A 15083-nucleotide genomic window follows, 5' to 3' on the forward strand; every position below is an offset into this window, starting at 1 on the left:
TTTGCGTGCCCTTGCTGGATTATATTATGGAAAGTGGTATAAGGCTCTGGAATCTTGTAAACCACTGTTTAAAAGATACGGAATATTAACTGTCTACTCCCTTTATATCCTCGAGTGTATTAAGTTCCTTGTTAGAAATCGCAAAATGTTTAAAAGGTATAGTGACCCCGGAGTAGTGGACAGCAGGAAAGTTACGCGTGGCAATCAGTCTAATGTGAGTGAGAATGATCTCGTTGAAAATAGGTGTAGACTCCAAATAACTGTAGAAAGTCCTGCTGTTATGGTACCTAGAGTTTTTAATGCGCTGCCTATTAATATAAAAAGATGTAAATCTGATGAAGAACTATTGAAAAATGTGAAATATTACGTGATGGAAAACCAGTTTTATGACATGAGTGAATTTTTTGCTTTAAAAACTATGATTACTTTAGAATCAGACTAGAATATATCCTTTATTGACATGTTTTGTAAAAGCTGTATACATTGTGTACGTTAGCTTATACCAAAATAAAATTATATTGAATTGAATTGAATTGAATCGTCGGCGAACAAAATCAGGAGGGCCAAGAATACAGCAAGGGGAATATCATTTAAATACATGGAAAACCCAATTGGGCCGAGAACTGTGCCTTGCGGCACACCCCTGCGAGTTAATAAACGCCTCGTATCCATCACAGCCAAGGTTCTTAAGTTGTACAAATTGTTTCCTATTTGATAATAAGCAGTCCAACCACGAGAGCAAGTTCTCATTTAGACCGTACTGTTTTAATTTATATACAAGGAGAGGTGGATGAAGAGTGCCAAAAGCATTTGAGAAATCATACAAGATAACATTAACTTTTTCTTTTGAAAAAAACAGTTACGCTGGCAGATTTTATAGACAGGATGATGAAGGGCATTTTTTTTATAGTTTTAAGGGTAATTGCTGAATTCCGAAAACGAAAACATGCCATTTTGGTTTTCAGACATGTTGTTGGGTATGATAAGAGGTACCTCTCCCTAAATTTTCAGATGAAAATTTCATGTGCTTTTCCGGGAAATCGGATTTCCGTAAAAATCCAAAAAATGGAATATCTTTGTTTCTAATAAGAAATTTCAAGTACTCTTTTCACTTATAGGCGTAACTTTTTATGCTGAACAACTTTGCCGTTGACAACTTTTGTGTAGGTCAAAGGTCAAGGTCACTAAATTACAAATTTCACTTTTGAACGCAATTTTCAAAAAGAAGCACACCTTTGATTTTTTTCTAGGTATTGGAAAAAATGTAGCCCCAAGTGTGTAGAACAATATACTTGATTTTCAAAATGGCATTATTTTTAGTTCAAAAGATAATTTTAAGTGAATATTAAAAAACTGATAAAAATCGCTATTCGGCAATAGAAATTAATTTTCAAACAGCAATAACTTAGTTTCTGTGAGAGATACGACCGTAGTTGTAATGACAAAAAGTGTTTTAAATTACTTTTTCTATCGAATTATGTATTGGTCATCCATGTTTGGTCACTTAAGGTTATTGACCCCAGTGACCTATGACCTTAAAAAAGGGTTAATCAAAATTGTGGCACAAAAAATTGAAGAATACTTTTAAAACAATGTTTTTGTATGAAATTTTATGCAAAAATATTTTTCTAAGGTCATAGGTCACTGGGGTCAATAACCGTAAGTGACCAAACATGGATGACCAATACATGGTTCGATAGAAAAAGTAATTTAAAACACTTTTTGTCATTACAACTACGGTCGTATCTCTCACAGAAACTAAGTTATTGCTGTTTGAAAATTAATTTCTATTGCCGAATAGCGATTTTTATCAGTTTTTTAATATTCACTTAAAATTATCTTTTGAACTAAAAATAATGCCATTTTGAAAATCAAGTATATTGTTCTACACACTTGGGGCTACATTTTTTCCAATACCTAGAAAAAAATCAAAGGTGTGCTTCTTTTTGAAAATTGCGTTTAAAAGTGAAATTTGTAATTTAGTGACCTTGACCTTTGACCTACACAAAAGTTGTCAACGGCAAAGTTGTTCAGCATAAAAAGTTACGCCTATAAGTGAAAAGAGTACTTGAAATTTCTTATTAGAAACAAAGATATTCCATTTTTTGGATTTTTACGGAAATCCGATTTCCCGGAAAAGCACATGAAATTTTCATCTGAAAATTTAGGGAGAGGTACCTCTTATCATACCCAACAACATGTCTGAAAACCAAAATGGCATGTTTTCGTTTTCGGAATTCAGCAATTACCCTTAAAACTATAAAAAAAATGCCCTGAAAGGTTATTTTCGATTATAATTTCATTTTACTCCAATGCATGGTTTTAGCGCAAAATTTTTCTAAAATTTATTGTTTTAATTTTTAATATTTGAAATTGCGTGAAAGTGAAGTTGCCTATTTTACATATTTAGAATGTAGATTAAATTTAAATATTTTTTGTTGTTCAAAATTCGCAGTAAAAAATTTGCAAATAATGTACATGATAAGCGTACGGAATTTATAATATTTTTAGTTTTACCCGTTTTATCCATGCGTCCCTCGACGTGATTAATTTTCGTTGTATTTACTTTTAAATAAAATTTTTTTAAGGCCATTGGAACTGTTTTTCAAATTAGCTTCTCATATTCCTTCCTCCGTGCTCTTTTAGAACACTGCGATTTATTGCTGCGACTTGGTGTATGAGAAGAATATTAGAAGGTCAACTGTAAAACGTTGCGATAAAAAGTCACCTCCCCTACGCTCTCCACTTTAAAAAATCGGGAATCGATATTCGATACATCCGCCCAAATGACGCGAGTGGCCAATTTCCAGCCAACTAGCTAACTTCCGATGACTGGCTAGGATCTCTGGCTAACTTCACGATGCTTCTTCGCGGGTCAAACAAAAAAGCATCGCAGGCCGCAGAGAGAGACGCCGACGCCCCACGCCCCACTTTTCACTCGAGCGACCAAGCGAAAAGTTCGTTGGTCGGGGTGTCGCGGTTTGGGCTCGAAATGGGCCCATGCCGAGGGCCGTGGGCCCCACATTCAAGTACGCACGACGTCGGCGGAAAAAGAACAACAAGGGCAGGTGGAGGTTCGGACGCTAGCTCGTTTGTGAAATTAATTCAGTCGGATTTTTGTAATAATTTTTGGGGATGATTTATTCACTCAGAATGAGTTTTAACTGATACCCTATGACTCTCTTAAGTTGCTCATGAAATTTTTTAAGCTCAATGGCCTTTAATTTTCCAGGCGATGCCAGGCCGCCTCCTGTGCATGCATCTCCGCTGAAGACTGTTGTAGCCTCGTCAAGCACCAGCACAGTCAAGCACAGTCTTCAGTGGCACCATCCTTCTGCAGGGCGTCCTGCATGCTGCCCTTCAATGAGAGGAGGCACCTGGTGCCCATTCACTCCATGAAGTCCCGACTAGAAAGCCTGGAAGCTCGGAACGAGTCGCTCGCCATTTGTTGGTTTGTAAAAATAATTCAGTTGGAATTTTTTTTTAATTTTTTGGGACGATTTAAACATTATTAAATGGCTCTTAATGAAACCTTACAATGCTTCAAAGTTGATCAAGTTTTATTTTCATCTCAATGGCCATTTTTTTTGCCAGGAGAGGCCAGTCCGCCCATTTGCGGCCGGTCGGTGCACGACGATTTTAGCATCGGAGACTCCAGCAGAGTCTTCAAGTGGCGGCAACCTTTATCAGGGCGTCCTGCTCCGTGCCCTTGAATGACTGGAGGCCACTGGTGCATAAATACTCTGCAAAATCAGCCCAGAAAGTCTGGCAGCTCGCAGCGAGTCACTCGTAATCGGCAGGTATGTCAGATTAATTCAGTTGGATTTTTTTATTAATTTTTTGGGAAGAAGTTTAATTTAATCTATTAATATTAATTTTATTTATAAAATTAATCCCATTTCTTAAATTTTTTAAAACTTAAATTGAATTAAAATTAATGAATTTTATTTTTAAATAAAATTTAAATTTTTATAAATTTAAAAAAAAAACATCACCAGCTGGTGGATTCAGCTGGTGAATTCACCAATTGAATTCACCAGCTTGAATTTTATAAATTTAATTGAAGTCATTAATATTAATTTTATTTATAAAATTTTTATAAAATTAATCCCTTTTTTAAAAATTAAAATTTAAATATTTAAAAAAAATTTTATTGATAAAATATATTTCATTTTTTAAAATTTTAAAAAATGAAAAAAACATCCCCTGCTGGTGTATTTAGCTGGTGAATTCACCACTTTAATTAACCAGCTTAATTCACCAGCTAAATTCAGCTGGTAAATTGAGCGTTTTAATTCTAATGGTTAATTGAGCTGGTGAATTCACCAGCTGGTGACTATAATTTTTTTAAAGGTTTTTAATTAAAAAAAATTTAATTTAATTAATTAGTATTAAGTTTATTTATATAATATTTATAATATTAATCCCTTTTATTGTTTTTTGATAATAAAAAAAAAAACCTCATCAGCTTGTGAATTGAGCCTGTGAATTCACCAGCTGGTGACAATTATTTTTTTTTTTTAAATTTCGAATTAAAAGTTAATTAATTTAAATTAATTTATTTATAAATTAAATTTCAATTTTTAATAATTATAAAAAATATTAAAAACCTCATCAGCTTAATTCACCAGCTGGTGAATTGAGCTGGTAAATTGAGCTTTTTAATTCAAATGGTGAATTGTGCTGGTGAATTCTCCAGCTGGTGACATTTATTTTTTTTTTTAAATTTACAAATTTAAACAAATTTAAATTTAGTATATTAATATTAATTTTATTTATAAAATAATTATAAAATTACACCTTTTTTAATTTTAAGAATTAAAATTTAATTAAATGTAATTAATTTTATTTATAAATTATATATTAAATTTCAATTTATAAAAATTTTAACAAAGAAAAAAAAACATCAACCGCTGGTGAATTTAGCTCTTGATTTCACCAGCTGGTGACAATTAATTTTTTTTAATGCTCTAATTTAAATAAATTTATTTTAATTTATATTAATTAAATATAAATTATTAATATTAATTTTATGTGTAAAATATTTACAAAATCAATCCCATTTTTTAAATTTTTTAGAACTAAAATTTAATTAATATTAATTATTTTTATTTTTAAATTAAATTTCAATTTTTATAAATTTAAAAAAAACATTGTTAAAACAAATTGAAGATCAAAAGACATTCACCCTGAAACTGAAACAAGTGCTAAGTGAACACAGATTCAGATTCAGATAATATTTATTCCGTATAGATCAACATATGTACAGAAATAATCTTTGGAATAGGTCACTGGTCACTGTAATACAGCTATATCTCAATATAACTATAATACAGCTTACTAAATTTAAAATACAGTTCACACAATTTTACACAAAAAATATTCATGCACGTCATAGAACATTTTGTCGTAGAATATTAATTCCAATTCCTTCTTAAACACTTGATAACTATCAATGCTTTTGATTCTATCGGGAAGATGATTGAAAATTCTAGGGATCATGATGTGAGGGGACTGCGCAGTCAGCAACAGTCTGTTTGGTTTGACAAATAAGTCTTGCTCCGCTATAGGTTTATTTCGAGTACTGCGATGCTGGTGCACCTTGCTTTCAGAATTTTTGAGGAACAATTCAGGATACTTTTTGTAAAATTTAACACATTCAAAGGCGTACACAGAGAAAGCTGGCAGGATCTGAAATTCTTCAAAAAGTGGTCGGCAAGACTCGACAGGTGTCAATGCCTTCCAGTATCTTTTACCTGCCATCGCACGGATAACTCTCTTTTGAGCAATGAAAACCTTTTCCAACATAGGCGACCCACCCCAAATTACAATTGAGTATAGTAAGTGACTTTGAACATGGGCGAAATATACATCTCTTAGCAATTTAGTTTGAATGCGCTGCCTTAATTTAACAAAAAGGTACGTGGTACTTCTCAGTTTCGCTACAACCTGATCGCATTGGGTGCTCCAGTTCATTGTATCAGAGAGCATTACACCAAGTATTTTTGCTTGATTTACCACTTCAATTTCAGCGTCGTTAATTCTGATTACAGGCGGTTCCAATTAACTAGTTTGAGCAGTATGCATTTGCAGCACCTGAGTTTTCTTTTCGTTCAATCTTAAGCGGTTATTACTGGCAAAATCAATCATTTTGTCATTAGCCACAGCAGTTTTTTCGCTCAAGGCTTTGTAGTTTCTAGCCTTTACAATAAAAGATGAATCATCTGCGAACAAGATAAGAGCGGCGACAATGATTTTTAAGGGCATATCATTACCGTAGGAGGAATACCCAATACTGTTCCTTGTGGTACGCCAATCGAAACATTTTCCATTGTTGACTCAAATAATTTTTGCTCGCCATTTTCACCCACACCGAAAAGTTGAACAAGTTGTTTTCTATCAGTAAGAAAGGACTTTAACCAAAGGAGGGATACATCATCAATTCCAAATTTTTTCAGTTTTGCAAGCAGTATTTCGGGAACGACACACCCAAAGGCATTAGAAAAGTCATACAGAATCACATTGTTTTTTTCTCTATTTTCCAACGAATCGTAGATTTCGGACACTAACTTAAAAAGTGCAGTCACTGTGCTCCTGCCTTTTCGAAAACCGTGCTGCTCGTCCGCAAGGAGATTGTTTTCAGCGAAATAGCTTTAAATTCTATTTAGGAAACATTTCTCAAATACTTTTGCTACAGAAGATGTTAAGGCTATTGGGCGATAACTACTAGCATCGGATTTCTCACCCTTCTTTTTGTACAATGGCTTGATTACAGTTAATTTTAGCACTTCCGGGAATTTACCAGTGCGAAACGACTCATTCACCATAAATGCCACAGGGAACACTATATAACCAGAAATCTTTTTCAACGTATCCATAGATAATCCATCCCAGCTAGATGATTTCTTTGACGGGAATAACTTCAAAATTTTTTCTATTTCAAATGGGGTAACGTCAGGCTGAGCAGTAAATTTTATTCCATTTGAAACAATACTCTCAGTACAGAGTTCAATTTCATCACTACTAAGATTTACCTGAGGTTCAACAAATTTTTTATTTAAAAAGTTGCAAATTTTCTGTAAATCCTTTTCCATTTCACCATCAATTTCAATTTGCTTAATATCATTTTCGTGTTTATCTTGGTTCAAGTTGCAAGTTTCGTTAATAATTTTCCAGGCCATACCAGTCTTATTAGAGGCTTTTAACATTTTCTGGTCATTGTGAGTTCGGACTGCATCATTTATGAGAAAGCCAACGTACTTTTGTTTACTTTTATATTTGAATTTAAGACTTCTTAATCTGTCACAGTTAGGATCATTCCTTTTCAGTATAGATATTTGGGCACCCAAGAGCCTTAATTCTTCCTTTTGCTTACGAAGAAACTCAGAATCGGCATTATTTTTCCTATTTACTCTAATTAATATTTACTCCTTTGGGAAACTCATTTCAAAGTACATAGTAAGCTTATCCATGAATTTACAGCACATATCATCAATATTATTACTTTCATAAACTTCGGTCCAACTTTCTGTACTTAAGAGGTGGAAAAATTCAGTCCAGTTACTATCAGAGAATCTCCTGATAATTTTGTAATAATCTCTATCGAGTTCAATTGGAATTTGAAAATTAACAGACCATTCTATGGTCGCTAAAAAATACATCACTGACAAAAGAAGTATGCGAGCACTTTAAGGAACTAAATACATGATCAATCAAAGTTGCTGATGTGCTTGTAACCCGGGTAGCTTCGATTCCATTTACCAGTGACATTTCATAGCCATCCATTAAGTTCAATAATTTCATTTTATCAGCATTGTCTGAGTTAAGATCAACATTCAAATCACCAACTAGTAACATTTCTTTCTCTGGACTTATAAACTTCTCAATAAGATTTTCCAAATTTTCAATGAAGAACTCAATATCTCTGTTTTCAGGATTACTCGGTCGGTACACCGTCAAAAGCGTAATAATTCGATTTGCAACCTTCAATTCAACTCCACAAGTTTCAAATCTAAATTCAATAGAAGTTGGAAATAGTTTCTTGCAATTAAATTTGAGGCCTTTTTTGACTAAAATTAGCATTTAATTTTAGACCTGACATGTTCTAAAGACTACTGTTTATATTCTTGTCTAACAGAACAACAATAAAATTGAATTGAATTGAAATTGAATCACCAGCTGGTGGATTTAGCTGGTGGATTCACCAGCTAGTGACAATTGTTTTTTTTTAATTTACAAATGAAAAAAATTTCAATTTAATTTATTAAAATTAATTTTATTTATAAAATAATTATAAAATTAATCCCTTTTTTAATTTTTAAAAAATTAATTTTAATATATTTACACTAATTTTATTTATAAATTATATTTCTTTTTCTAAAAATTTTAGTATAATAAAAAAAACACACCACCAGCTGGTGAATTTAGCTGGTGAATTCACCAATTGAATTCACCAGCTGATGGAAATTTTTTTAAAAAAATTTAAAAAAATTAGAATTAAATTAATGAATATTAATTTTATTTCTAAAACATTTATAAAATTTATCCCTTTTTTCTAATTTTTTTTTAAATTTACAATTTAATATAATAAAAATAATTTAACTATAAATTAAATTATATTTTTTAAAAATTTAATTGAAGTCATTAATATTAATTTTATTTATAAAATTAATCCATTTTTTTTTTATAAAGAGAATTTTAATTAATTTAAATTCTATTTTATTTTTAAATTGAATTGCTTTTTTAAAAATTTTAAAAATCGAAAGAAACATCACCAGCTGGTTAATGCACCAGCTGGTGACAATTATTATTTTTTTTTAAATTTTCTTTTTTATTTAAAAAAAATTAAATTTAATTTATGGATATTAATTTAATTTATAAAATAAAGCCCTTATTTTAATTTTTTAAAAATTAATATTTTATTAATTTAAATAAATTTTATTTATAATTTATATTTCGATTTTTAAAAATTTAAAAAGAAAAACATCACAAGCTGGTGAATATAGCTGAATTCACCAGCTGGTGACAATTATTTTTTTAAAATTTCCTTATTTAAAATAGTTTAATTTAATTTATCAATATTATTTTATTTATAAAATTAATCCTTTTTATAATTCATATAAATAAATTTTAACAAATTGAAATTCAATTTTATTTTTAAATTAAATTTCTTTTTTAAAAATTTTAATAATAATAAATAAAAAGAAACATCACCAGCTGGTGAACGCATCACCTGGTGTCAACTTTTTTTTTTAAAATTTCCTAATTTATTTAAAATTTAAATTTAATTTATTAACATTTATTTTATTTATAAAACATTTATAAATTTAATTTTTTTTCTAAATTTTTTAAAAATTAAAATTTTATTTATTTAAATTAGTTTTATTTATGATTTATATTGCGATTTTTAAAATTTAAAAAAAAAAACATCACCAGCTGGTGAATATTTTTTTTTTTTTTAATATTCCTTATTTAAAAAAGTTGAATTTAATTTATTAATATTAATTTTATTTATTTTATAAAAATAATCCCATTTTTTAAAACTAAAATTTAATTAATATTAATTATTTTTATTTTTAAATTAAATTTCAATTTTTATAAATTTAAAAAAAACCAGCTGGTGGATTTAGCTGGTGGATTCACCAGCTAGTGAAAATTGTTTTTTTTAAATTTACAAATGAAAAAAAATTTCAATTTAATTTATTAAAATTTATTTTATTTATAAAATAATTATAAAATTCCCCCTTTTTTTTAATTATAAGAACTAAAATTTAATTAAATTAGACTAATTTTATTTATAATTTATATATTTATTTTCATTTTAAAAAAATTTAAAAAAAAATAAATAAAAAAAACATCACCCGCTGGTTAATTTAGCTCTTGAATTCACCAGCTGGTGACAATAATTTTTTTTTTAATTCTCAAATATAAAAAATTTATTTTTATTTATATTAATTCATTAACTAATTGTATTAACTAATTGATATTAATTTTATATATAAAATATTTATAAAATTAATCCCGTTTTTTAAAATTTTATAAAAATAAAATTTAATTAAATTTAAATCATTTTATTTATAATTTACATTTCATTTTTTGGAAATTTTAAAAAAATTAAAAATAACCAGCTGATTTATTCATTCAGAATTAGTTTTAATTGATACCCTATGACTCTCTTAAGTTGCTCAATGGCCTTTAATTTTCCAGGCGATGCCAGGCCGCCTCCTGTGCATGCATCTCCGCTGAAGACTGTTGTAGCATCGTCAAGCACCAGCACAGTCAAGCACAGTCTTCAGTGGCACCATCCTTCTGCAGGGCGTCCTGCATGCTGCCCTTCAATGAGAGGAGGCACCTGGTGCCCATACACTCCATGAAGTCCCGACTAGAAAGCCTGGAAGCTCGGAACGAGTCGCTCGTCATTTGTTGGTTTGTAAAAATAATTCAGTTGGAATTTTTTTAATTTTTTGGGACGATTTAAACATTCTTAAATGTCTCTTAATGATACCTTACAATGCTTCGAAGTTGATCAAGTTTTATTTTCATCTCAATGGCCATTTTTTTTGCCAGGAGAGGCCAGTCCGCCCATTTGCGGCCGGTCGGTGCACGACGATTTTAGCATCGGAGACTCCAGCAGAGTCTTCAAGTGGCGGCAACCTTTATCAGGGCGTCCTGCTCCCTGCCCTTGAATGACTGGAGGCCACTGGTGCTTAAATACTCTGCAAAATCAGCCCAGAAAGTCTGGCAGCTCGCAGCGAGTCACTCGTAATCGGCAGGTATGTCAGATTAATTCAGTTGGATTTTTTTATTAATTTTTTGGGAAGATTTATACATTCAAATCTAACTTTCATTGATGCTCCATGATGCTCTGAAGATGCTCATGATTTATTTTAAGCTCAATAGCCATTTTTTTGTCAGGAGAGGCCAGTCTGCCCATATGCATCCCTCGTTTGCGAAATTAATTCAGTCGGATTTTTTTAATAATTTTTGGGGATGATTTATGCATTCAGAATTAGTTTTAATTGATACCCTATGACTCTCTTAAGTTGCTCATGAAATTTTTAAAGCTCAATGGCCTTTAATTTTCCAGGCGATGCCAGGCCGCCTCCTGTGCATGCATCTCCGCTGAAGACTGTTGTAGCCTTGTCAAGCACCAGCACAGTCAAGCACAGTCTTCAGTGGCACCATCCTTCTGCAGGGCGTCCTGCATGCTGCCCTTCAATGAGAGGAGGCACCTGGTGCCCATTCACTCCATGAAGTCCCGACTAGAAAGCCTGGAAGCTCGGAACGAGTCGCTCGCCATTTGTTGGTTTGTAAAAATAATTCAGTTGGAATTTTTTTTTAATTTTTTGGGACGATTTAAACATTATTAAATGGCTCTTAATGAAACCTTACAATGCTTCAAAGTTGATCAAGTTTTATTTTCATCTCAATGGCCATTTTTTTTGCCAGGAGAGGCCAGTCCGCCCATTTGCGGCCGGTCGGTGCACGACGATTTTAGCATCGGAGACTCCAGCAGAGTCTTCAAGTGGCGGCAACCTTTATCAGGGCGTCCTGCTCCGTGCCCTTGAATGACTGGAGGCCACTGGTGCTTAAATACTCTGCAAAATCAGCCCAGAAAGTCTGGCAGCTCGCAGTGAGTCACTCGTAATCGGCAGGTATGTCAGATTAATTCAGTTGGATTTTTTTATTAATTTTTTGGGAAGAAGTTTAATTTAATCTATTAATATTAATTTTATTTATAAAATTAATCCCATTTCTTAAATTTTTTAAAACTTTAATTTAATTAAAATTAATTAATTTTATTTTTAAATAATGTAATTTATTGAAATGAACGCCGTAGGCGTGCCACAAATTAACTCTAACAATATAACCTCCCAATTCACTTGGCTTTACAGTTTGCTGCTTCACGCTGACTCATTTTCTTTTTTACACAATCTATTATATGATACTGTGAACAAACTCCACCACAAAATTTACAGATACAATTTTCCAATGCTTCACAGTGATATGTACTGTTCGTACAAAACAAAAAGTGAAAACCATGACACGCATATCTGGTGAAAACATGTCTATCCTTAAATTGCGCCGCCTTCCAGTTTTCTTTAATCATCGTCTCCGTACCATAAAATTCATCACAAATATTCAATTTCTTCAGCAATTGTTCATAACAAAAAGTTTCAAATGCATTGTTCACTGGAAGGTCAAATTTTTCTTTTAAATCAGAAATAAATAAATCGGTATCGACAAGCTCATACACAAAGCGAGATCTCGTGTATTTTGACATACCTAGTACTTTTTTCAAGTACCTACTCTTTACACATTCCAGTTTCACAAAATCTTCCTTTTTTAAATACTTCCAAATCGCTTCAATACCATACGAGGCCATAGGAGCAAATTTCAGCTCAAATAATTTCAATGCTGTGTCAATCGAAAGCATCCGCAATTCTTTTACACTATACATTGAGAGTAACGCCGCTCTCACTCGCTTTTCGATATGTTTTTTAAAAGTCGCCCCTGAGGGCTGAAAAATTACTCCTAAATAAGTAAACTCATTAACAAATTCAATTTCCTCATTTTGAAACAACAAAGAATCGCCTTTCTTTAACCTCCCTTTTCCTCCATTTCTAAACTTCATAATTTTGCATTTTCCGACATTTAATTCAAGGCCGCGCTCCATGAGGTACATTTTTAAATCTGCCAGGAGTGATTTTAAATCTACTAAATTAATACACGTAAAAACAATATCATCTGCATAAAAAATTGCTTTTATGTTTGGATACTTTTTAACCAGCTTTTGGATATCTGCAATAGAAATATTGAAAAATAGCGGGGAGGTGCAGCCACCTTGCCTCACTCCATTCGACTGAGTTAATAAATTAGATTCTGAAACGCCATCCACAATTTTTAAATAATTCGGATCTAATGCTTTTGCTAAGAAGGATAGTTCAACATATGATAATTTATTACAATCAACTAATTTCTTAAAAATGCACTCTCTATTTACTGAATCAAAAGCTTTCCTTAAATCTAAAAACAAGGCATACAAAGATGATTTCTGCTCGTAAACTTTTAAATTAATATCCTCTAACAAGGCATGAATAGCTTGACCCGTCGATTTGCCTTTTACAAATCCGTATTGGTTCTCTGGAATATATTCAATCAGGTTCGAATAAAGTCTATTGTGTAGTACTCTATCTAAAAGATTATAAAACACTGGACTTAAACTAATCCCTCTATAATTATTCATATTTTCGCAATCCCCCTTGCCCTTATAGAGTAGCTTTAAATTTGAGACACGCCAATCTGCTGGCATATCATATTTTAAACACAGATTCAAAAATTTCGTTACCTCCGGTAGGATAAATTGCAAAAGACATTTTAAATTCTCATTTCGAATATTATCCGGCCCTGGTGATTTTCCGTTTTTCATTCTTTTCAGGGCTAAAGTGACTTCCTCCTGCATAATCGGTGTGAATTGAATATTCTGAGCTTCGTAATTAACTTAAGAAGAAGTCTATTCAAGTTTAGTGACTCATTTGATTCCAAGTGCTTCTTATTTAAAATTTCTTTAAAACAATTTTCCCACTCGAATAATTGAATATTATTACTGTTGCTAAAGCACTTCCCTAGTTTCAAAATTTTGTAACATTGATTATCCTCAGCCTCTCTTAACATTTTTTCCTCGTATCTCTGAAAATAATATTTTTTCCTATGAATACATAACTGACGATATTCTCTTTTTAATTCAAAAAATTTTGCCTTTAAACTTCTACACATGTCTTCCACCCCATGAAACTTTAATGATTCCCAAAAATCTAACTCATATTTACTTTCCATTAGTTGGTCCTTCAAATTGTAACATTCAGCATTATACCATGGCTGACTTTTTCTTTCGTAGCTCTTAGGGGCAGTATTTGAAGCATCCAAAATGTTTTTTACATTCCGATAAAAACTTTCCACATCGTTCTTTTCTAAATCTTGTCTCAGAATTTCTCTAAATTTTAGATCTAACATCTCCTCCATTAGTTGTTCATCAATTTTATATTTTACATTCTTCTGAGACATTTTTACCGGATTGAATTTAAAATTAACACTAACAATTTTATGTTTTCTAACAAAACTCTCTAAAATTTGAAAACCGAAAGTTCTCATTGCTGGGCCTTGAAAGATTAAATCAATTGTACTTGAACCATTGTGGCATTCATATGTTTTGTTGTACGGGTATAAATTTGTCAATGCCAAATTATTTTGTTGCATGAAGTCTAAAAGAGATTCTATCTTATCATTTTTTGTATCTAACCGGCAATAAAAATCACCAGCTATAATTAAATTTTGAAAATTTCTAATAAACTTGAGTGTCGATAGCAGCTCGTCTGTAACTGCAGATGCTTTTAATTTTGGCTGTAAATAAGCTTTTATTTTTAAATAAAATTTAAATTTTTATAAATTTAAAAAAAAACATCACCAGCTGGTGCCAATTTTTTTTTAAAAATTTTCAAATTTAAAAAAATTAGAATTAAATTAATGAATATTAATTTTATTTCTAAAATATTTATAAAATTTATCCCTTTTTTCAAATTTTTTTAAAATTAGAATGTTATATAATTAAAATAATTTAACTATAAATTAAATTATATTTTTTTATAAATTTAATTGAAGTCATTAATATTAATTTTATTTATAATTTTTATAAAATTAATCCCTTTTTTAAAAATTAAAATTTAAATATTTTAAAAAAATTTTATTGATAAAATATATTTCATTTTTTAAAAATTTTAAAAATATAAAAAAACATCCCTGCTGGTGTATTTAGCTGGTGAATTCACCACCTTAATTAACCAGCTTAATTAACCAGCTTAATTCACCAGCTAAATTCAGCTGGTAAATTGAGCGTTTTAATTCTAATGGTTAATTGAGCTGGTGAATTCACCAGCTGGTGACTATAATTTTTTTTAAGTTTTTTAATTAAAAAAATTTAATTTAATTAATTAGTATTAAGTTTATTTATATAATATTTATAATATTAATCCCTTTTATTGTTTTTTAACAATTAAAATTTAATTATTTTTAATAAATTTTATTTA

This window comes from Neocloeon triangulifer, unplaced genomic scaffold, assembly GCF_031216515.1.
Source record: "Neocloeon triangulifer isolate White Clay Creek 2 clone unplaced genomic scaffold, ASM3121651v1 ptg000008l, whole genome shotgun sequence".
Lineage (NCBI taxonomy): Eukaryota > Metazoa > Arthropoda > Insecta > Ephemeroptera > Baetidae > Neocloeon > Neocloeon triangulifer.